The sequence below is a fragment of the Lonchura striata genome, chromosome 1 (genome assembly GCF_046129695.1).
Source record: "Lonchura striata isolate bLonStr1 chromosome 1, bLonStr1.mat, whole genome shotgun sequence".
NCBI classification, from domain to species: domain Eukaryota; kingdom Metazoa; phylum Chordata; class Aves; order Passeriformes; family Estrildidae; genus Lonchura; species Lonchura striata.
Window position 1 is genome coordinate 42608034 of NC_134603.1, and position 25130 is coordinate 42633163.

A 25130-nucleotide genomic window follows, 5' to 3' on the forward strand; every position below is an offset into this window, starting at 1 on the left:
TATTAATAGAATTGAGTTGCTTTTATTAGTGTGTATTTATCAAGGACTGTTCACATAGTTCAGTTCTCCCTGTCCCACAACCCCTTGTTTCATCCTGCTAGAGCTACAGTCAGGAAGTAAAACTCAGGTGGGGAGGTTGGACTAGTGAGCCAGTGGCTTCCAGAGGGTTCCTCAAGGGTCCCTTCCCTTCCTTCACCAGCTGTGTATGCAGCTCTGTAGCCTACATTTGCCACTTTTTCAGATGCTGCTGAGTTACATATCCTGTTTGATACTAATGAGTGCTAGTGGATGTCTCAGGCAGGTGTAGCAAACTTTTGCACATCAGAGTTTATGGGTTCTTGGGGTGTCCAGTGGATTCAGCAGGACTGCTGCCCTCCAGGGCTTACCTGCTCTCAGGAGGATTTCACTTGCTCCCTCTCAGCATATATTTTTTCTCCCTGTGCACACTAGCTATTCCTGCACCCACAGTGTGGAACCTATTGATACAAACTGATGCAGAAGGGGCTTCTACAACAATATCCCTTGAAATGCTGTAAAGCACTGAATTTAATTTGAATTAATAGTGACCAAAAAACCCCCAAATCAAAACAAAAAACCCCACCCCAAACGAAACAAGAATTGGGCAAGAGGGATATGAGAATGCAAGTAGAAAGCAAAGCAATTAAATGGAAGAAGGTACATCAGAGAATCTGTAGTAAACAAGGAACATCAGCATCCAGAAGCACATACAATTGTAATATGAAAAGTAGTACCCATACTTATTAGTTTGAAGGACCAAGGAGGAAAAATTAGGACTGAATGTAATTAAAGTGATTTAAATCAAACGGCTTCTAGTTCAAAACTTTGTCTCCAGAAACTGTTTCCCCTGTGGGCACTGAGCCCTGTCTTCTGCTACTGTGTCTCTGTGTACTGGATACTTTCTTCCATACTGCACAGATCTGTTTTCTTCCCCCTGCCAAAGACTGAAAATGCAATTTTGCATGAAAACAATTTGTAATATGGGCAGACAGTCACTGATTATTGCCTCTAATATCCTCAGCAGTTACAGAAAAAAACTTCAAACCCAACTTATTTTTAGCAACTGAAAGAATTCAAGCAACCCCATGTGGCTGCTGTCCAGGCATTTACTGAGTGGAGAATAACTTGACAAATTATAGAAATGGACAAACTCAGACTGTAAATCAGAAAACCATGTATATCACTATTTATATATGCTTTCCTGTTGAAAAGATGAACAGAAACATTAATTTTACAGCTTCCAGTGTCAAAGGAAAGAACGACTGTTTTTATGAGCTGTGCATGAATCACAAAAACCAAAACAAACCCCCATGTTTGGCAGATTTCTCAACTTGCTGGTAACTAACAGCCCAGCCCTATGCTGTCCCACTGCTCCTGAGTAATTCCTCTGCATCTACTCAGGGCTCGGCTCTGTGGCACTACAGGGAAGGCACAAAGGCAAAGACCCAAAGCGAAGGAGTCAAGAAACGGAGCTGAGTTCAATAATATCTCCAGCTTCAAAACTTCAAAACTACAAGAAACTTAGTCTGACCCAGCGTGCTTCACAAGGAAGGCAGTCCCAGAAGATGTGAGATGCTGATACCGAGCACTTCCCACCTCTTTCCCAAACAGGATTTGTCCCAGCGGTTCTGCTTCTCTCCAGGCTCTGATTTCAAGTAATCTACTGGCACAAAAAAGGTCCTAGAGATTTCTTATAAGACTCTGTTCCCTCCCTCTCATTTACAAAGCAAACAAACCTTTTTTGGTCATTTACATATAAAGTAAATCCAAGCATGTTCTACTTTGTAGGAAAGAGCATGCATCCTTTCTCAGGAAGACTTCTAGTCTGTTTGGGAAGTCTTTAGATTTTTCTTCCTATAGAGCAGTAAACTGATTTGTGCCATTTCTGCTGTCCTCTCCTGTCTCTCCTCAACTTCTTGTAAAGAGGAATTTCCATGATCCAAGTGACTTGCAGACACTGCTGGGTTAAAAGCTCCAGCCAGCTGCAGAGACACATTTCTGCAGCAGCTCCTATTAATAAATACCTTCACTGCCTTCCTGCCCAGTAACTCTGAGACACAGTAATTATCTTCCAACTTGGAAAGGGTGTAACAGAGCTCAGTTTGTGTGATTTTACTTAGCTAGTGTGATAGATTTGGCAAAGCTTTTCTCTTACATGACAAGCAATACCAAGCCAGTATATCCAGCAGTAGGTGGCAGACCTAATAGGATGACCAGATGAGACTGTGTATTAATCATTCTTTGTGTCTAGCAGCAGGCTGCCACATTTCACTTATCAAAAAAAAAAAAAAAAAAAAATTCTCTTTGCTCCATTTGGAGAAAACAATCTTCCTTCAATTATTTGAGACATCAATTTCTTTAAAATTTAGTTCAGTCATTGATGTCTGCATTTCAATTTCTATCACATAGGTAAAAGTCTGACCCACTTGGCAGTGTCAGTGGCAGTGTCTGTTGACTTCTACATCCAACACAATCACCAATTTTGTTTGGTGCATGTCTGCAGTTTGCACATTGGACAGCAGTTTGCTATTGATGCACTTCTATATGTACTCATGCATTATGCTTTAGGGTTTTTTCTTCTGGTAGGCTTTATATTATTTTACAAAAGCACTTGGTTTAACAATGAACTAGAGATGATCAGGTTTATACTTAGTTTCATGCACTAGAATAATTTAACACATTTCTTTTTAATATTTCTTTATAAACAAAGTTATGCTGTGATGATGCATGTTTTATAGTGAGGCAAGAAAAGCCAGCACTGACTAAGGTTTCCCATTATGAAAAATTTGGCAATAATATTGCCTTAAGTCATTCCAGCCCTAACTGTTTGCTCCTTATTTATGTCTCTGGGCTGCTTTGCAGTTTTGCTAGAACTCTGAATCCCATCCACTCTGAAGCAGAAACAAAAAGGGATCTAATATCAAAGTCACCCATTTTTTCTTTTTCAAATTTAGAAAAGTAAATCTGGGGCAGTTGCTGGGTTTTACAGTACACAGCAAGGCCCCATCAACACTGGGATGTCACCACTGGGAGGACAGGACCTGTCTCACTGGCTGCTATTGCTGGCCAGAAACAGGCATAGGGAATAACTCCACTGAGTGGGAGGGAATATCAAACTTTGAAAGCAGACACAGACTACTCAGATATGGTCTAAAGACTGGGGATACACAGAGCTGAGGGAGAACACACATCAGCCTTCCCCTGTTCAAGATGGAGGGAGTAAGACACATGGAAGACAGCTAGCAGCAGCAGCTGCTGTGGTCCAGGTCAGTTCACCACTAGCCTCCAGATTTATCGTTTCCTGTTCTCAATTTTCAGCTTAATTCTGTAGCTGGATCTTACAGACTAATCATCAACTTAGAATTAAAAAGAAGGTTCAAGGGGAAAGCATTAAAATAGACATTCAAAAAACAAAACAAAAAAAAAACCAAACAAAAAAAAAAAAAAAAAAAAAAAAAACAAAAACAAAGTGCCCGTCTTTGTATTCTGGCCTGAGCCATTTTCTGAAGTTCTTTTAAAACAGCAAATCCCAAAGTTAACATGAGGAGTACTGATGGCATAATAATAAGCTGAATTATCCAAGCTGACAATCTTTGAAGTTGAGCCTGCTGAACAAGCACAGTAGGAAGTGCCCAAATATAACTTCCATAGGAGTTTTAGGCAGTGTCTGGGGAACTCTCAAAATTACTTCAGGGATATAAAGTGTACCAACTTCAGCACCAGAAAAACATTTAGAAGAGCAAGTTGGTTTAAAAGACAGATGTTTTAACTCAAAAAGTAACTTATGTTTGAGAAAAATGCTGGTAGATCTGTTCAGGTGCTTGAGATTAAATGGGCTGAATCCCCCACTGTTGTGGGATTAGTTTTTCATATCTCTCACTTTACAGTGATGAAGAAAATTTAGCACATCAGAGAACATTCAGCAAAAATCCTTTAGATGGCTAGACAGAGGGGGATAAATGCTCCTACCAACCCTCTGTTTTAACCTAGTGCTTTACTGGGGGTCTTTGCTAAGTTACAGAATTCAATAGCTTCCTTTAAAAGTTAGAAAGTTCTCCAAAACATTCACTACCTGTGCATATATCAGACCAGGAAAGAGGTGAGGACAACAGGCCTGGAAAGCAAATATCAAATTCTTGCCCCAGGGAAGGAATGACCTTGCTGGGTGCCAGCTAGCTGGAGACAAACTTCAGAGGAAAAAAAAAAAATACCTGACGGGTCTTGGTGGACAACAAATTGAAAAATGCTCAGCAGAATGTCCTTGCAGAAAAGGAGGGCAACTCTACACTGGGCTGGGCTTGCAGATCCAGGACAGTGATTGCTGTACTTAGGGATTGCAAAAGTGCAGTACCTGTGTACTGGGGAGCCACTAACCAGCGACAGACACTCCGGAGCCCAGTCTACCATACCAAGATAGTTAAGGAGATGGAGTGAATGATACAGGAGAGGCTGAGAGAGTTGGGTTGGTTCAGCCTGAACATGAGAAGGTTTAAGGTGTGTGGGGTATGTATGACTGCAGCCCTCAGCTAATAAAGGGGAGAGTGTAGGGAAGATGGAGCCAGGATCTTCTAAAAGCACACAGACACAGCAAGAGGCAGCAGGCAAGTTTCAACAGGGAAAATCCTGATTATACGTTAGGAAAAATGTTTTCATCATGAGTGTGGTTGAACATTGGGTCCAGTGAGGCTGAAGAATCGGAATGTTTGAGATATTCAGAACTCAACAAGTTCCTGAGTAGCTTGATCTGTTCAGGATGGATTTGAACAGGAGTGGACAAGATTATCTCTTTCAACCAATATCATCCAGTGATTCCATGTAGATGTATCACTGCAGGCTGCTTGTTGCCTGCTTGCCTTACCCAGGAGAGAGAGCCCAGGAAAGAGTGAGGGTATGAACTGCCAGCTCAGCCTTTTAACAGTTCTGGCATCTTTCTCTACCTTAAATTCCTGAACAGAAAAAGGGGACCAACTCAATGATGTAAAGATAGATTCCAGTATCTGTGGCAATAGTTAAAGCAGCTCAGGTCTTGTAACTTGATTTTTATTTCAGTCCTTAGAAATATAAATATATACTATATAAATATATTTATAATAAATAATATTTTAATACATAAATCTAAACCTGAAAGTTTTTATCTTTACAGCACTGGTGAAGCAGGTAAGGGTTCTTGGACTCCTGTCTTGTGTGAGCAAAATGGATTACCTACAGTCACTTATGTATGTACAAACCTATGAAGGCTTTAAGGCTATAATTTGTAGAAATGTCCTGTAAACCTCTGATTAGATAAGGTGCTCATGTGACAGCTGATGGGACATTGAAGGGTGTGTAGCATCACCTCATTTGTCCTGCACAGATCATCACAGGTGCTCCCATAAACCAAAACCCAAAGAAGTCTCTCCTCTTCATCTAATCAATCCCAACCATCCGGTTTTCTTTGGAGGAATGCGAGAGTCACTTTTCCATAGACCTACAGTGTGACAATCATCCATGTGTTCCCATCTCTGCTGAAAGGACCATGTAAATCTTTTACACTACTTAATCAGTGGAGAAATATGGGCAGGGTGTCCCAGTGACATTATCACAACCCAGCAATCATAAAACAGTGAAGGAGCATGTTTTAAGCCTTCTCCAAGCTGCTAAGATCCCCTTTAGTATTTCATGTTTTGAACCAATCCTTCAGCCCTCCTCATCTACAAGGTGGAGGAACAGCCCACCAACACTTCACAGTCTTCCACACATATTTTGACTGAAAGCAGGAGGCAATTGTCCTTGGCACAGGTAACAAAACCTGGGGATTTTATAGGATTGGATCTCTTGGGCGAGTAGGCAGAGAAACACAATTTGGTATTTCTTCATATTTCAAAGCAGTGTGCACTGATTTTCTTACTCTACCCAGGTGCAGCACCTCTTATCACTAAGAGAAGAACTTCACTGACAGATGTAACAGCTACCTATATTCTTAGTAAGGATCAGAAACCTGCACTTGCAAAAGGTCTGTCAGAAAGCAGGGGTCTCCTGCTTACAAAATGGGAAAGCTAAAATGCACTGAAGCTTGAGGACACTTGCATTGTGGTAATGACCCCACACAAATAATTACAGCTAAAACTGGAAATCTGTATATTTGACAAAGAGAGTACAGAACCAACTGAGCTTTTTTGGGATCTAGAGTGCATGTAGAGCTGGAAGTTTCCCCATTAAGGGAAACTCAAGAAAGGCCACAGAGGAGTTCTTCAGGGGTTCTTTCACTGTATATGAAAACTGCATAAATACCTTTTACTACTTCAGTTACAATGGCATTGCTACCTGATCACAGCTTGTGAATTTCAAGTTGAAGGAAAAGTATTCTAGTCTGTGAGATAAGAGTGACAGCTTGTTACCTTATTTAAGTACTCCACAATATGACACAATAAAGCAAGTCATATGGGAGGGGGTTCAATAGATGGGTTGCTAGCTTCAATCCCTCAAGTTACTGTTGCTTTGCTCTGAAAGGATAGCCTGCATTTGAAATCTGCTATATCAGAAATCTGCATTATTGAGCTGCAATATTTCCACCAAGAAGCTGCAGTACAAAGCTCGCATGAATTATTGTGTCTTGATATTGTTCTGCAAACAAGAGCCACTGTGGACCAGCCCACTAACATGAACACATGCATCATTTACTCATCAGAAAAAAAGCCAATTAGGAAGTTTTAAAGTTATTTTACAGTATCAGGTTGATTTAAACTTCCACAACATTCTCCTCTGCAAAGCTTTTCCTTCAGCACACTGTGTGTAAGCACTGATTTGGAAGAGTACTAAACTAATTTAAATAGTATACATAATATAAGTGTAGATACTTCTCTCACTGCCTTTCCCAGACACTTATGTTTTTAGCTTGCTGGCCAAACTAATCAAGAAAAGTCATCACTTAACTGAAGAATGAGCTACTTTGGATTGATTTGTCATTTACATGCACACTATTTCCCTCATAGATTTATACAAGAACCAATTTTTCACATTTAGAAGACAAAGCCTTTTAGCATAGTTTAGCAAAACTGGCAGTTTTGGTGTTTGGGAGGGTTTGGTTTTGTTTGTATCCTTTCATAAACCTGTCAGTGCAGCAGATTCTGTGCAGAATAACAAGTCTTACTGTTTCTTCTCAGGCACATGCAATCTGCCCTTGAGAGCCCAGCCTGTGTTAATGTTGTAGATAAGCTCTCTTCAAACTGGGCACTTGCTGTAGCAGCAGCAGCCTCCCAGTAGCTGTTATTCTTTGGAATGACCAGAGTGTCCTTCAGCTGAGCCTGAAAGAACAATTGGCACATCTCCTGCCTTGCATAAACTCACACTTTGCATCAAAGGCTCCTGAGATGGCAACTATCAGATATTTTCAGGCATGACTGCTTTAGTGCTAGATATAAAATATATGTACAAAAGGTGAACATGTGTTTTAGGACTCTAAATAAAACTTGTGAAAACACAGTCCTTATTTCCCAGTCATGAACTCATTTAACAAAGCCTTCCTGTTCTCATCAAGATTAGTCAGCTATTGAAAGTCCCCATAACATGATATTACTGAACTGAACATGCCCAAGGTGAATCAAGGTAGTAACTTGTGGAAAAAATGAGCAGCTGCAGAGTGTCTGCAGCTGAAGCACCCAGCATCAGCTGAAAGCAGGTGTGCCTCTTCCAAGCCAGTGAGCAGTTTTATGCATGCTGGTGGTACAAGTCCAATTCTTCTCCCTTTTTGGTAGTCAGATTGCTTATTAACTCACATAGCAAAAATGTGAGATTCAACCTACGTTTTCCCGTAAGATTGATTTCCCTGCAGAGCTTATCTCAGAGTCTGCTGCACTCTGCTGCAACTCTCTTACACCCTCCCACTCCTGGTAAAAACATGCCACACCTTCCACATGAGTCAACAGAGCAGGGCAGCAGCTCCTGCAGCAAGCAGCGAGGCTGTTGGGAGGAGAGCCTGGAAAACACAGTCCATCCTTCAGCAGTGGGCAGGATGCTCAGAGAAATGCAGCCTTGGTCAAAAATATTACCAGGAGAATGCAACAAGCTGCACTTGATCTTGAAGTCACCACATCAGGCAAGGTCACTTCTGGTGAAATACTCACAGGGATAAATTCCAAGTCACCCAGATAGATAGTATATGCAAGACAGCTGGAAGTCTTTACAACACTCTCAAGTGACACTGTTTGGCACCTTATCAAACTAAATGCCTTTTGCCTGTTGAGAGCACAGGCACATCATTTTACTTCAGCGTTGTTCTGTTTTCCCTCAGCATGACATGTTGGTTGTGAGAAACTGCTGAATACAAGACGTCAGGGTTTAGCTTTCATACCCCTGTTTGATGACAAATTGATGCTGAAATTTAATTTCCAGTATATGAATATTATCAATATATTTTGACATACAAGACATGTAAACAAAATACAACTGAACTTGTCCCAACTTTAACCAGGTGACATGATGCTACCCCAGGAAGTGCAGTATTTTCTAATCCCAGGAACACTACTGCTTTCCTTATTCAGTAGAGATGCCTACAACCTTTCTTGTTTGAAGTGCTATGTTCTTTCCCCTACTATTCCATGCAGGAAAACAGGATGGTCAAGCCAATGCAACAGTTCTCTGACACTAAGAACTCAATAAGTCCAAGAGCAGAAGTTACTGCTTCTTTCATAGTTTTTTTTTAAACTGAAATAAGGTCACTGTTTGTCAGTCCCCATCCCAGAGAAATGGCCCTGTCTGTGCTTGATATGAAGAGAAAAGCTTCCTGTAGCATGGCAAGAGAATCTAACTCAAAGAGGTTTTATGTTTATACACAGAGAGAAAGCTGTTTATTTAACTGCTGTGAGTGCACTCCATGGGGTGAGCTGGGAGTGAAACCCTTCCATGTTCAGTGTGATGCACAAGTGGGCAATGGGAGATGCCATAGCAAAGTACTGGGCTTGTGCCGGGGACTTCAACCAAAGGGCAAACTCAACAAGAAATGGAAAGAAACCGGAGACAGCACAAAATTTCTTCAACTTCAGAAGTCACAAACAAACAATCCACATCAGAAGTCACAAAATTAAACAGCTAGAAAAGATAGGAAGGAAGGACCCTCCTCCACAGGATACATAGGGCATGGAAGGTCTATATTATTAAGGAGCTTTAACCTCACCTACCAGATTTTTCTCCTCTTGGTAAGTGCTTTTTTTTTCCCTCACATTTATTTTTATGTTCTAATAAAATCAGTTTTGTGGGCTGGAAGCCCCTAACACCTCACTTAAGCTCATATAGAAGATTGTTTGGCTCCCCCATGAAGTTCAGGCTCTGCTGCAGCACCCTGCAAGCACACAGGCTGGCACCCAGCTCCCACTGGTCACTCCTGAGTGGGCTCTCCAGCCCCTTCCAGGGGATTAGGGCTACAAGTATATGCTTAGCCCATATGCTTAGGGCTTCAAGTAAAGCAGAAATGCCTTTCAGTTTTACCTCAGACATAAATCTGAACAAACCTTTACTTGCAATTTCAAGTTTTTACAGCAGGACATATACAGGAAACTCAGAGGCCATATATCCTGTACCACCAATGCATTGAGTGGATTTAAATGGGTACAGTTAGGCTACTGCAGAGCAGACACATTTTATTTATGATTTATTATGTATCACTGAAACCAATAAAACCTGAAATAAGACCTTCACCGTCACAGATCAGAAGGCAGCACTTCAAATTTCTTGCAGTAGCACCCAGTGAATGCTGCAACAAAGCATCACCAATCCCTCAGTGCCACATTGTTTTAAGAGACAGGACTGTACCAGTAGCCAGGCGTTCCTTTCAAAGGGGGACCAGAGATATCACTGCCATCCGTCAGACAAACGTTTCTTGTTGTTCCACAGTTACAGAGTAAGTTCATCTGTCATCTGACAAGCCCATCATAGGTTTTCTCTGTCTGGTTTTCTACCATGATCACATGTTGCCTGTAGCCCCTGCATCCCAGTGAAAGATTTTTGCAGCAGCAGAGACAATACATCATCCTAAAGCCATACACAGGATACTAAGCAAATCCTTTACCTGATGTAGTTCACATGTTTTACTAACACACCTCAAAAACTTTGTTTCAGGACAAGTGACATCTGACTGGCAGTTATATTTCTTTCTCAGTTTCTTATTTAGATCTCAGTAATCTAAGGAGAGTTTTTATTGTATACTATGTCCTTTGCAACTCCCCTTCCAGCTTACACAAAGGAGTTGAATTTCAGTCTTCTTCCTTGTGTTGGAAATTGTTATCTATATGCATGACAGTCAGGTGAACAAAACCTGAAAAATTGCAAGTCTACAGGATTTACTGTTTAAACTTAGAAAGTTGGTTTGACTGCAACTAAATTAGGGCAATAAAAGCCAGCTGTCTCTGTCCTCTGGCAGCACTACCCTTACTTAAGGACATCAAATAATGTTAAAGAAACTGCAGTTATTTTAAGATCTGTAGAGCATTCTGATTTAAAGATCCCACTATTTAAATAAATAACAGTTGTAGAGAGAAATCCATAAAGCAATAAGGCATCCAGCTGAGCAGGGTCAGCTTGGGTCTTCTCAGCAGTAGAGGTAAAATGGACTTTATATTCACCTATATATGCTGAATTTTCTGCTTAAATCTTCTGACAGCAGAAGTTTTGAAATGTGAAGGGACTAATGGAATACCATATCAAGGTAATGCCTCTGTCAGTGGCAGTCTTCACACACTGCCTCAAAAAGTTACAAGGAAGTTACAACAGATTGCCATTGGCCTTCTGTCTCCTAATTACTCAGCTCACCACCGAGAAGTCTTCCTACATTTACTACATAAGTGGCTTCAAAAATCAAAGCAGAAAAGGAAGGTGGCACCCAAAGGCTTGTAGTTTGGCTACTCAAAAGTAGACTTTTGAAGACTTATCTAAATTTATCAAATAAAATAAGTAATCAGCCACAGAACAGTCAGTGTCACTTCAGTCATTTGTGTTGAATAGCAGGGGCCACAATTATGTCAGATAAGTATTCCACAATTATTACTTTCCAAGTCACTTTAATCCCTGCTTGGGGGATGACCGAATTTACAAAGATGTTAAGCTGTGTAATGATGTCAAAAAGTCAGTAACTCTTCATCACACATTTGAAAAAGCTTGAACTTTTTTCCTGATCCAGAAAACCCATCCAAAAGCATCCAAGAGTAGAGACACCTAAGACTCCCTACCACTATTAACAGTATTTTCCTCCTCCTTCATCTCCCCTATCTACTGTACTAGTACAGCAAGAGATATCAGCAAGTATTTTTTAACAGTTTAATCAACATAAGTTACTTAAAATAAATGCAATGCACTCAAAAATAGCTAGGAACAATGTAAGTGCAGCCTGTCAACCTCCCGGAAGAATGGCAGTGGATAAAGCCAAGGGCCTGCCCTTGCAGGAGATGCTATGCTGTCAAACAAGCCTCCTTTCACACAGTCCAGCACAGCCACAACTGGCTGCATATCAGTGAAAACATATGGCAGGCAGCAGAAATGACCACACTACTCAAGTTAAGCGTCCTACAAGTTTAACATTGACAGCAGAAGCTCCGAAGAAATGCCACAGCATTATCAAGGTAGAAAATGTGTGTATTCAAATGTAAGATGCATTTATTTTCTCATGTCTACTAATTATACAAAGTCTAATTATACTGTGACAGTCTCTCCAGCTTGCATCATGACATTTTGCCCAAGATGCCATCAGTCAGCTTTTGCCAATACATTAATTCACAGTTTTGCTTATACCTTGAAAAAAGAGAGCCCATCAAGAGCACCAGTTTTGTGGAAAACATTACTTTGATTATTTCTGTAGCCCGTGCTAATTATTCCAGAATATGCTCAGAGCACTGGTAGTCTAGTGACCCTCAAATATTCCCATGTTTTGCATGCATTTAGTAAGAAAAAATATTAGGGACTTATTCTGTATTGAAAGCTTATAAAAGGAAACTTACTACTCTGATCTAGTCATGTACAGATAAAGTAATTGGAGAAGAACATTATGATACGTGTATCTGGTTGCACATTAAGTTTTCAAAGAAGTCCATCCACACTTCCTTCCAGTTTCTCAGAAGCCTGAAAGGAGCTCCTAAAAAGCACTTTTAAGGTTCATCCTCCTCTCTCCAGTTCCTCACAGTTCAGCTTTACCATCACACCAGCAATAAACCCAGAGCTAGGTAAACAGTGTAATGAGAGAGGAATTTTTTATGCTGACCAGTGTTCTTGCCACATCCATGCTACACACCCTGCATTGCTGTGATCCACTTTTTAATACACTGCATTTGACTTCAGTAAAAGACTATGGAAGATTTCATCCAGACATCTTGTAAACTGATACAGACCTGTCCTCAGAATTATTATACCAATGTGAACACCTGTGTTCAAAAGCAAACAAACTTTCATAGCACCTGATCTCATGGAGGGACCTCCACTGTCACTCACAAGGCCTCTGCTGAACAGAGTAACTCATAAGCAATCCTGTGCACATACATATAAGGAAACTGTGATACAGTAGAAACAAAAATTATAGCAGAATTTTTGGGTGTATCAAAAAGTCTAATGACTAAGCCACGGCAATTGTGCAATAAAGCATAGCATATCTTTTATTTCTCTGCTTGAGAAGTTAATATTGGTATGACTGACAAACAGCAGCACAATTACAACAGCCACATTTACCTCAGTGCTGAGGCCAGGTGGTGTAAATCAGCCCTTAAAGTCATCAGTCTTGAAAGCGTAACTACCTTATGACAAAGAACAACCTCTCCAGTTTTGGGGATGCTTTTTCAAGGCAGCTTTTTCTTCATTTGACTTAATGATAGAGGATTACAAAGTTATAGAGAACGACACTTCAATCGCAAATGGCAGAGAAAATACAGACCTTTGAAATTACATTAAGACTCCATTCTCTGACAGAGAAATGTTAGGTGTAAAAAAGGAATTCAGGTAGTAAAGCAGACCCCATGACTTACCTTTCCTTGCTGCCTCAAAGGTTCATTTAGAGGAGTATCTCCAGTACAGGAACTTTTAAGAAGCTTTGACATAGTAGGATTAGTATTATTTTTTAAGAAAAAAACCAGTTAAATAAAACTGCCTGTTGTCATAGACTGGTAGAAAGGAACTTCCCTTTGACAACCTCCTTTTATAAACCTCACCATGGGTGTGGCTAAATTACTAGCTCCACCTTTCATCCTATTTATTAACCCTACAAAAAAACCAAAACCAAACTTCTCTGAAGCAATATAATAATTTTATTAACTACTCATGTGCTGTTTTGGGGTTGTTTTTTTTTTCCTTAAGTAGGTAACTAGTTGACAGTTTCACAAGCTGATGGGGAAAGTGCAGACAGAATTAAATTTGTCTCCCATATTTGCAGTTCCTGCAATGTGATCTGCAAACATGTGGTGGGTGAACTTGCACAGTTGTTTGCTTTTTAAAGCAGTATTGTAACAACCTGAGAGAACTCTATCATCTTTGAGTGGTTATTGGTATTAGAGATGCATTATATTGAAAATCAGCCTATCTATGAACTTGCAACAACTTCCAATTGCATCACCTCAAGACAAGCCTCTGCCACCAGTGAAGGCTCTTGTTTCCATCACTTACAGAATGAAGTGATGCAACATCAAAGCCCTTTGCATGACTCATTAAATCACATATGCCTTCACTACAGAGTGACCACCAGTAAAAATTAGAATCTGTTCTTTTTGTCCTCCAAGTACTCTATATTTTAAAATCTCTCAACTTTCTTTCCTCTCAAGGCCTAATTCAAGAGGATGGGGTGATGGATTAGGATGTTGCCACTAAGGCAATATTGCCTGCAGAGTTTCATATTGCCTTGGTGTGTAATGAAAACACATCTAGGTGGCTGCACTCTTGTTTCTTAATTTTTTGTACTATTCCAACTGATAGTGCTTTTTGTTTTCAAGGGCACAAGTATGAAGAACTATAAACATAGGGCTTAAATTTGGTGATTTATTTTTCACTGAATAGTTGAGGTTATCCTGGCACTCCTGAAGGAGGCTGGGTGTGAAATTAGAGTTCTTGAGGTGTTTGGCAGGAGTTCAACTATGCTTCTATCATCTGGGTTTGCTTTCAAGGGAGCGATTAGGAAATTATGTACTTGTTAAAAAGATGTGTGCAAGTAATGACTATTATACCCAACATTTCCTGTATTTAAGTTGAAGTGATTGTTCCATCTTGAGACAAAGAGCAGAGGTATTTTCTTGAGAATTAATGACTTGGGCCAGATCTCACTTTAAAGAGTATTACAAGTAGAAGGTTCATCGCTTTTCACAGTACCAGGCCATTTCTGTCCAAAAATGTTAACTGGTCTTTAAAAAAATATATATCCATGTGTAAATTTTACTTCAATATTAGACACTTCCAAATGTCAGATGAAGGAAGAAAGCCACCTTTATTGCAACAAGAAATGTTGTGTAATAAACTACAGCATTCACTTTTCAATGCTTTTGTACTTCTGCAGGCAGGATAAAAGCATCTTTGACTTTAAAATCCATATTTAAAGGACAGAGATACCTATGTCTCTCGCTGTGGCTGGAAGTCTGTAATCTCATGTTCTACTGTACGTGAATAAAAAAATTGTGCAGCATTCTCCAAGGCTAATAAAACAGTTCTACTCCTTACAGAAAATCTGATGATTCTGAGGAAATGATAAGTTTTGAGTGAGTTCACAAATTAAACATAGGATGCAAGAGAAAATAAAGCAGTTCACCTGAAATGCAGAGTTGTGAGAAACTGAGACAAGATCATTTTCCTTCCTATCTGTGAGGTCCTCTAGCAGAGGTGCTTTCTCTGGGCCAACTTCCTCTCTTTCCACTTCAGCAATGACTGACTATATAGTCAGTCAGTTCTGATATTCTTGGCTGAGTTATCCCTTCTTTTGAATTGATGTTGCCAGACAAAATGGGGAAATCCACAGGTGTGGGTGAAAGGAGGAGGAATATCACAGGAGATGAGCAAGACCAGAAATCAGGATAGGAGTACTAGCATGTCATGCTCAGTGCTGTTCACACTGTATAGATGCGCCTCCACATTGGAACCATGCTTTGTTTAGAAATACAGCACTGGGAAGATACCAGAGATGATGCTTTAATTTCCAAAGGACTTGCTGTTTCTGCTGGTAGTACCTATATCCCAGTACTGAAACATGAAACAGAGAAATGGAGCATAGTCTCATCTGTAGCAGCTAACAAATAAAATCAATAGATAAAACACTCAGTGCCTGGGATTCATTCCTAATAATCACCATGCATGGAAAAAAAAAAGCCTAAATTCTTATTTTCGGAGTATGACCAACAGCTCTTACAAAGATGATGGCCCATCTGCTCTGCCTGCCACAACAATTTTATTACTCTCCTAATGGCAAACACAGCATCATGCAGCTGTAAGCGTAACCACACTTTTTGCCATTATAACCAGAGGAAATTGCTAAAACTTAGTTGGCCAGATTTTAGCAGCCAAAAGCAGGAGAGGTGAGTACATGGCTGCAAGCAAGGGGCTGGTAGGCTGGTCTCCACTGGGGAGGCACTTCAGCAGTTCCTGTACTGATAATGTCACTTGCTGTTGCCAGCTGCTTCCAGGCATGAAAAGGCCAGTCTTAAAAACACATCTGCTTTCCTGAGCAAGAAGAGTTACAAGACCTCCTCTAAATCTGCCTGTACCTAGTGAGGAAGGAATGTTTTAAAGTAGAGAATTTACCTGCCTGCTGACATTTCACGTTCAGGGGAAAACTTACAACTGAGTTTTAGTCCTGATTTGTTTCGTAGTCCCCTCCCTCTTCAAGGTCCTCCTGGATCAGAAGCTCTTAGTTTAATAAAGCAGCATGTTCAGTCTCGGAATGCAGAGGCTGCTTCTCATTTCTCTTGGTCAAGCAGAGCATCTTCTGGCTCTGCTGCACAGCTGGGCTGAGCCTAAGTTTGTGGTACCCCTTTCCTGCTGAACCCAGGGCCAGGCTGGGAAACAAGAGCATCGTCAAACAGCAACCAAGGCTCTGCCTGGTAAAAGGTGGGGTTCAGGTGCACAGCAGCTAAAGTAGGGAGTCTCTGTGGCACAATCAGTCAGGGTGTTTGCTGTTGGTCCGAGACTGGTAGTCCAAGAGCATCCAGGGGTGGGGGCTTGGAACTAGGTAACCTTTACTGGTGCTTTCTCCCCAAACCATTCTATGATCTCTTCTATGTTACTACAAAAAATGGGGGATCCTTTCAGGCAAAGGCCAGAGGAAGTTAAAAAGCAAACTGACAGAACAGAATTACTGCCAATTTTTTGGTGAAGTCAGGATACAGCTTAGGGGAAGAGACACATCACAGATTAAGAATTTGAAAAATCTTATAAGATCATCTTGTAAGATGAGAAAAAAAGGGGTACTCCACAGGAGCAGCCTGAGAGCAGCAGTGCGTGGATGCAGGGTTCTTTCCAGGCACAAAACCAACTACTCTGAAGTGGCTCAAAGCCCAGATCTTTTGTTTTCTTAACAAAGTTTTTTGTCATCATCTGGAATTATTTAATCTGCATTTCAAAGATCTTCCAAGAGACAGCCTACCTAGAGCTGCTGTTCACAACTTCACCAAATGCAGTTTTTCTGTGAAATTCCCCAGACTGGTTTCAGCTGCACCTCACAACACCTTCTTCTACAGAAATGTATATTCCTATAAAATTTCTGTGACTTGATAATGAGACTTAAGATGTTCACAACCAATTTTCAATACCTAGTATCTTTTACCTCTAAATTTCCTGCTTTTTAAAAATAATATTTCCCATTATTATGATTGACAACCAAAATTCACGAGGGAATTAAAGGGTTAATGGAGTTGAAAGGAGCAGCACTGACTATAAAAAGTTACTGCAATTGACAAAGTCTGAGAACTTGAGCTGCAAGAAAAAGATGCAAAAGCTAGCAGAGAATAACTTTTAAGTGTTATTCTGTTTATATTGCACACTTTGTGTCGGTGGATTTAAATGCTCAATTATTTGTCAATCATGTAGCTCTATAGTAGACCTGCAGACTAACCTGTTGAAGTAGAACAGAGCTGAAAGAGTGGGATATCCTACCCTGACTACTTACAACTCCAGGGAATGCCCAAAGCACACAATACTGGGGAGCATCAAATGCCATGGAAACTCTTTGCCCTGTTGGTGCAGTCTGGTAGTGGGAATTTAAGCAATGACAAGTGGTGAGGCAGGAGCTCTCTGCTGCCTCTGTGATTAGCTTAATTACAAACAGAAGTCCCCTGTTCTCCTTGTGTATGTGTCTATTAATACTATGTGCTCATGCCATCTGCCAAGGAGCCATTTCCAACTTTACAAAGCACAGCAGACAATACTTGCAGGTGCTTGGAAATATGTTTATTTGGCCATTAAATCCACAAGACTTAAACATTGCTGAACAATATTTGCATTTGCAGGTACTCCTGCAAGACAGTGTCTTCTGAACTTCTATCAGACATGAAGAATTCCAGACTCTGATGGAAACCAAGAGAAGTATTCATCTATTTCTTCCATTTTGCTTCTTAGTCTGTGTTTTTGTGTCTGGCTCACAAATATTCTTGGATTCAGAACCATAAGGGATGCCACATTCCCAGCAGAGATGAGTCATGAGATCCAAGGTCAGTTTCAAGTGCCATATTGCAAAGAATCTTCCAGAATGCATGCTTCTACTTAGCCTGAATATAGTAATGCCAAACAAAAGACATTGTTTTCCTTTGATAAAACATAATACACTTTACCTGCAGTGTCATTCAAATTCTCTGAAGAGATTGTTACCATTCTGTATTCAATGCAGGATTAATTGAGACATAAAATGGTTACCTGATCAAATCCTATTTTAATAAACTCTTCTATAAGTAGCAGCCTGAGAAGATATTCAGCTATTTCACATTCCATGTTGTACAAACTAATGATGCAGAGAGATGAGAGACACATCTCCTGTGGACTTTAATGATTCTATCAAGATTTGCTAGATTAAAACAGCTTAGGTGTCTGAAGCTTATAGCTGATAGACCTGTATTGTTACATCCTTCTCACCTATCAAATTTATGCAGTATTTGTATTTTCTGACAACTGTATATATTTATGTGCTTTGGCATTGGTAATTAGACCAACCTGAAAATTTACATTTATGTGTATGGTAGATTATCCAGTGTTAGGACCCTACTAATTTTATCATTGAGGGAAAAGAGTAAACTTGAATAAATGGGGTACTCAATATCTGAAATTGCTGTGCTGAAGAAATGCTACTGGCTTCTTCCCAGAAGGGGGAAAAGTAACATTCTCAAGAGACCAGCTTAAAGATTAAGCTTCTACTAAGAGAACCATTCCTGAACTTTAAATAGGACAAATTTGACATCTGGGGCTTTCAAAGGCTCAGGGGAATGAAGTTGGTTGACTGTAAAACTCTTCAGTACAAGAGAGGAGTTTCTAGGACTGAGGAGGCATTCCACCAAGAACACTGAGTCTCTCCCCCCAAAATTTTGTCATGTTTTCATCTTCTCTCCTACATGTCCTCCTCCTCCTCATTACCACTGGGCATCTTTTTGGCCCACTGTGAAGAACTGTCCCCTCTTTAAGGCAGCAGTTGCTGACCATATTTGAGCATACTTGCCCCTTCTGAAGCCATTCTCTTGCTGAGGGGCTCTGTTAGCAGGATTGCTTTCCTTTGGTCCTTATAAAACACTTTTTGTTCATGGTCATAGTATAAATAGCACAGGGCAGCCCTGCTGCTGGCTGCTGACACTGGGCACTGCTCCCAGAACAGGTCTGTGCCTTAATCCTGGCTGCCCTGCGACTGCACGCTGGGGTTGCGCTCCAGCTCACTGGGGACAAACACAACATGAAACTGTTCTGAGATCCAATTAAATAATAACAAGATAAATGCTTTCCCTGACACCTTTCCTAGAACATTCTTGTTTTTGGGATACTTTCCCAGCAGTTTAGGTTTTGCATTCTCCTCTTCCCACTCCTGAACCCTGCTGGCAGCACCCTTTCCTGTCATATGACTTTCCCAAAGGTAGAAGATAAGTCACTGCTCTTTCCCTACCTTTCCTGCAGGCAGACTAAACACCAGTTTCTCTTGCTGCCCTGAGAGCACCCATTGCTCTGCTAGAGTTCAATTTTCAGGTTCACTGCTCCTGGAGACAGACATAGTGGAGGCTGTTAGCAGAAAAGATCTACACAATCCATGTGGCAAAAGCTGTACAGGGAATTGTCCACATCCCCTCACCTTTCTATCAGTGACAAATCAAGCCCCACTGAAACTGCAAGGATTTCACATTAGCAGTTGTGGCTTTGCTCAGAGGACCTGGGCCAAAACACTGACTTTCATATACACACGCATGTACCTCCACCTGCAGTAAAATAAATATATACATAAAGGTGCTGAAAGACTCACAATCTCACTTAAACCTCACCCAACACCACCGTGTGTGCCATCATGACAGAGTTGTTTTTTGGGCCCCCAGTGACTCAGCATGCTCCCACTGGGACTCTGCATCAGCTGCAGTTCCTCCTCCCATGCTTCATGCCAACATCTGCCCAGCCCAACTCGGTCTGACACAACCACTTGCAGTTTTTAACATGATATAGTATCACTCTCCAGAGCTGCCCGAGGGAAAATGCATTCCACTCACCTAATTGCATTAGTCTAATGTTTCTCCCTCTTTTGGAATTAAGCTATTAAAAAAAAAAAAAAAAAAACAACAACAAAAAACAACTTGACTGTATTAAGGTTTCAACGTTGCAAGGCTTAAGGGAAAAACGATCATGATAAAAGCTATTGTAAGGTAAATTTGAACTAAATGTTTCAGCCAAAGTTTTGGTAATTTTGAAAGCCCATAAAATTATTAAATGTCCCTGTTTGGGTAGGACAGAGTTCTTTTTCTTCTTAGTAGCTGGCACTGTGCTCTGTTTTTTGGATTTAGTATAATAATGTTGCTAACACACAGATGTGTTGTCCATTCCTAAGTAGCGCCTACCCTAAGTCAAGGTCTTTTCAGCGTCTCTTCCTCTGCAAGTGAGGAGCCACACAAGAATTCAGGAGGGTGCACAGCGAGGACAGTATATTTAATATTAGTGGTATGTTATTATTACTACATTTTGTTTCAAACCTTCCATTGTTCTTAACCAATAAGGCTCGCTTTTTCTTGCCAATCCACTGCGGGGGCAGGGAGCGAGCTGCTGCATGGTACCTAATTGCCTGTTGGGGTTAAACCACAACAATAAATTATTGTAGTTATCCATTTGGGAGGGTGGGTGTGGTGTGGTGGAGAGGATATAATTTGGTTTTTAACTCCTCCTAACGTTTAACTGGCATTTGGAAAAATGTTCAAAAATAATACAGAAGAATGCCAGATAGCCAGATGACAAATAGTTGAGACTACTTGGACTTGTAAGAGCTGAAAGAAACCTGATTTGAGAGTTCTGTCATCAGAGAGGGGCCTTAAATTTAGCATATCAGTAAAACTAATAGAGGCTATTGCAAACAACATCATAACTGTCCCAGCCCAAGACTACCAGTGAGCATCATCAATGCATAGGTTATTTCCAGTGCACTTGAGACAGACTTCATGTCCTCCCAAGTGAGTGATGCCTGCTGCCCCTGTGGACAGGAAGCTTCTCCTGCCTGAGAAGCAATAGTGATGACACAAGAGACCCTTTTGCTTCTCAGAAGAAGGGGCATGCTATAGGAGGACTTAATCTTCAAGAATCACAGAATCACAGAATTACAGGAGGGGCAAGGCTGGAAAACCACCACAGTGGCCATCTGGTCCAACCTCCCTGCTCAAGCAGGGTCATCCTAAAGCACATGGTGCAGTATTGCATCCAATTCTTGAGTCAGTCTCTCAGTGAGGGAAACACCTCAACCTGTCTGGGCAATCTGTCCCAGTGCACAGCCACTGCACAGTAAAGAAGTTCTTTCTCATGTTCAGGTGGAACTTCCTATGCATCACTTTCTGCCCATTGCCTCTTGTCCTGTTGCTTGGCATACCAAGAAGAGCCTGGCTCCATCCTCTTGACACTCTTCCACCTGATACAGACACCTCTTCTCAAGGCTGAACAGGCCCAACTCCCTCAGCCTTTCCTCATAAGAGAGATGCTCCAGCTCTTTAATCATCTTCATACCCCTCTGTTGGACCAACTCCAGGAGCTCCAGGTACCCAAATAGGTACCTGGTAAGTGGCTAAATGCCAGAAGTTTTAAATAAGCAGAAAATACCACTGATGGACCAAATCTGACCACCAGGCATTCTGATACAGCCTGACAGGACAATTGACCAAGTTATATCACCCTTCCTCCCATGGCACATCTCACGAAGTGAGGTCATAGAAAAATTTTCCTGTCTTTGCAATATCTCCAAAAAGCATAGATGTCTTATACACACCAAGCTGGCAAGACACTGACTGCCCCCACCTGCTGCTGTGCCTGACCTTTTTTTTCCTTAATAAGCTGATCTTTTCTCCTTAGAAAACTGAAGTAGCTCATGGATTTTGTAGGCTAAGTTTGAGGCAGTCTGGAAGAAACCACACTTAACTTCAGCAAAAGTGAAATTTATCAATTGCTAATAATTTCTGAAGCCCTTGGTTGAATATTAATAGATTTGATAGCATCTTAGTCAACTTTCCCTGCTAGGGACAATATGAAACATCACTATTGCAGCAGTACCATAAATCTTGAGTGATTTTGGAAAGATGGAGAGTTTGCTGTAACTCAAACCTTCACCCACAGGATAAGGCAGTAGGTGAGTCAAGGGGTCATAACCCCCCTGCCCTCGACCCCTCGACTTTGAGGATGATTTTCACTGCAAGGGCTTCACTAACAAGAAGCCATTCAATCTCAGCCATGGTTGCTGACAAACCCCGTGTGAGACAAAGACAGTTTGTGTTCTTTGTATTTTCTCCCACTCATTGGGCAAAGCCCATCCTGCACATCCAGTTGTGTGAGTAAAGACATAAACAAGGATTTAAGCAGGGGTCCAGAGAAAAGGCACAGAGTGAGTGTGTGTATGCTGAGGATTTGGAGGGTATTCAGCTCATGACTTGGGCATCCTGACATGACAGTGAGTACAGCTGCTCATACAGCTGGTGAATAATAATACCTCAACATGCCCTTGAGATGATACTTCTAAATACTTAGCTCTTCACTGAAGCAGTCAGAAGCCTGACTAGATTCACCCTGTAATAGTGTTCCTGTAGAAGTCTTTACATGGTTCATTCGACTTTTAAAAGAGATTGTCTTTTGTAGAGCAAGCACAACTTACCAAAAGAACCTTTGAGCTGCATAAGGCTTTTTTTGAAATACTATTCTGCTATTCCACTTCTCAAATGTCATCTCAGTCTCAGTGTTTATCTTCTCTTAAAACACAGCAAAATTGTCAGAGTATTTATTGTAAAAACTTTTCACCTTCTTTACAGCTTTAGGTTTCTTGCTACGTTATCAGCTATGAGTTATTAGCCTCAATTCATTTGCTACACACTTTGGGGCCACAGATAAAAAGCAACTATCCCTTTGGGAAGCAAGTACAAAAAGGACTATAACTCACTCGCCACAGAAAGCACCAGAGGGCTGTTCATTTGAATTATAAGAATAAGCTGATTAAAATGAAAAAAGTGGAAGTAATTGGTGGGGTGCACAGCCTCACTCACTTGTGCCACTACTGCATGGAAAGCTTGTAGCTTCAGGTAATGTTTGCATCTGCCCCTAGTGCTGCATCCTTCCTCGCGGAAGCTGTCACCCTTGGTCGGTGGATGCAGCATACCGAATCACCAGGCTTTTATGTGCTTTCCCTGGAATGGGCTTTATTAATAACAAAGCTTTCCTGCCATGCAGCACGCTGAAGGAAAGCTCCGTTACCAGAAGTTGTTTTGGATGCTTGCAGCTCAGCAGGGGCATGCAAACTGGTTATATATCGAAGGATTTTAAATTCATGAGCACAGCGCACCACGGAGCCAGCCAACAACTCTCCTGCTTCCCAACTATTCACAGCAACAAAACAAACACACAAGCACGCTTCTCGGTCCTTGAGCCCGCTAAATACTAATCAGTCTCTGAGTGATGCAACTCAGTATAATACTCCTGGGATTTTTCCGGCTTCACTACCACAGGATAGCGGACTCGGTTCGAGTCAGGAGATTGTTTTAGCACCGTCACAGCGCTGAAATTTCGCTTCCTTTTTTTTTTTTTTTCTAAGAGCAGGGAGCAGTAAGCTCTTCTCTGCTTTCGCAAAGTACTTTCGGCCCCACAGGCAGTGGGTGAATCAGAGCGCCGGCCATCACCGCCCTCCTGCCCGAGCTGCCCACGGGTGAAGGGATCGCGCCCGTCCCGACCCCGCGGGGCGAGGCGCCCGCCGGGGCTCTCGAAGCCGCCCCCGCCCCGCCAGAGCCCCCCAGGCGCGGGGCCCCTCCCGCGGGCGCGCCCGGCCGCTCCCGGTGCCAGCGTGGCACGGCCCCGGCTCCTGCCTCACCTGCTCCGCTCCCCGCCGGCAGCAGCCGCCTCTTTTCCTTTCTCCCGCCCGCCCCGCTGGCAGCCCGGCTTTGTCCGCCCGCCCCTCTCCGCTCCGCCCCGCGCGGGAGGTGCCGCGGGAGCCGCTCCGGGCACGGCAGCGGAGCCCCGGGACAGTGCCCAGTGCCCTTCCCTGCCCCGCTGTCAGCATCCGCCCCGGCGGCTTCCGCGCCCTGGGCATCGACTGCACCAACCCGCGCCGGGATGCTGTTACTATTATTATTATTATTACTTTGGTTTTGTTCCTTTCCTTTCCCCTTTCCTTTCCCGTTCCCTTTCCGTGCAAGGTTAAGCCGCGGGTCGCGGCGGTTCCCAGGGGAGCGCAGCCCAGCACCGTGCAGCCCCCGCGGCTTGGTCCCAGCCGCCGGCCCCGAGGCATCGGACGGGGCCGGGAAGCATCTCCGGCATCGCGCCTCTTGGCCGGCTGAATCCCCACGGCTCGGCTGTGAGGCCGGTCGGACCCGCCGGAGGGCAGAGCCCAAGAGCCCGCTCTGCAGAAGGAGATGCTGATTTCCAGAGGCTCTCCGAAATCACTCCCTGCGGCAGAACCGTCCCACCTGCTCTCGGAAACGGAGCTAGCCAGGGAAGCTGTCAGGCCTATCTTTAGTTCTTTGCTCCGCAGATGGACTGTTAGTCATGCCCTGCCCACATGGAGTCTAGTGGTTTGTGCTGTTAAGCTGTGTGTCATGTAGCCATAAATGCTGAGGGGAGGTGATCTCTGTGTAGGATGGTTTTTCCTATTTTTGTAAGGGTAGCTATCAATTAAGTCTTAGGGGGAAAGAGAAATAGCGCAGAGTCTTCCTGCCCTTGCAATGACACCTGATATTTACCTCAGGAGTTATGTTAGGGCACATCATTTACATGAAGACAAAATTTAAAATGGGGGGAAAGTCCCTCTCAATGCAAACTGTACTGTGATTACGTATGTCGGACGAAAGTGTGCCATTCTCTTCTCTGTGTGAAGGAGCAGGGCTGGGGTTTAGCTTCTCCTCCAATGTTTATGGGACTTCTGCTGCATATTTTAAGGGACCCCCATGTCCCTAGGGAAGCATTGACCTCTTCAGAGCTGGTACAGCAGCTTTGCTGTCCTAATTAACTGAAAGAAAGAGCGGCCTAGAAATGCCATGGAGACTCCAACCCTTCCCATTGCTGGAAAAAGAGACCACCCGCCCTTCCTTAGGAGGAGTTTAGGCCTGAATTTGAGTGCAGAGGCATTTACCACCAGTGAGTGACCCTGTGGTCTGAAGGCTGCAGAGTAGGGCTCATGGCAGCTAGATCTTTCATGGCAGAAGAGCAGTGACAGTGCCATGCTGCTGATGAGATGATGCTAAAACTATGAAGCTGGGCCTGGAGGCGAAGTACACTCGTGAGGTCATAAATGTCCCTTGGGGAGCAGAGGGGAATCCCAAATATAAGTGTTCTCAGATAATACATAGTGGTCAGCCCCTTAAAAACCTACACTGAAAACAAAATAAGTTTTCTGGACTCTTTTTTTGTTTCATCTAAAAACACCTGAATTTTGTCCTAATCCCATTGATTTGTGTCAGTGACAAAAAACCTATTTCTGTGACTGTAGAACAATTAGAGAATTTTAG

At 42.2% G+C, this 25130-nt stretch overlaps 1 protein-coding gene across 2 annotated transcripts in view; it reads right to left on the bottom strand.

Annotated features, from left to right (window-relative positions):
- The window catches only part of MAPRE2 (microtubule associated protein RP/EB family member 2), a 98662-nt gene extending 75123 nt beyond the window's left edge, over positions 1-23539 (bottom strand). Inside the window, exon 1 of one of the 2 annotated variants that reach the window (XM_021536580.3) lies at positions 23498-23539. The gene's annotated coding sequence lies outside the window, so the exon portion shown is untranslated. Of the gene's footprint in view, positions 1-19078; positions 19153-23497 lie in introns of those variants that run through there. The other variant, XM_021536579.3, reaches the window with a different exon arrangement.
- Between the last annotated feature and the right edge of the window lie 1591 nt (positions 23540-25130).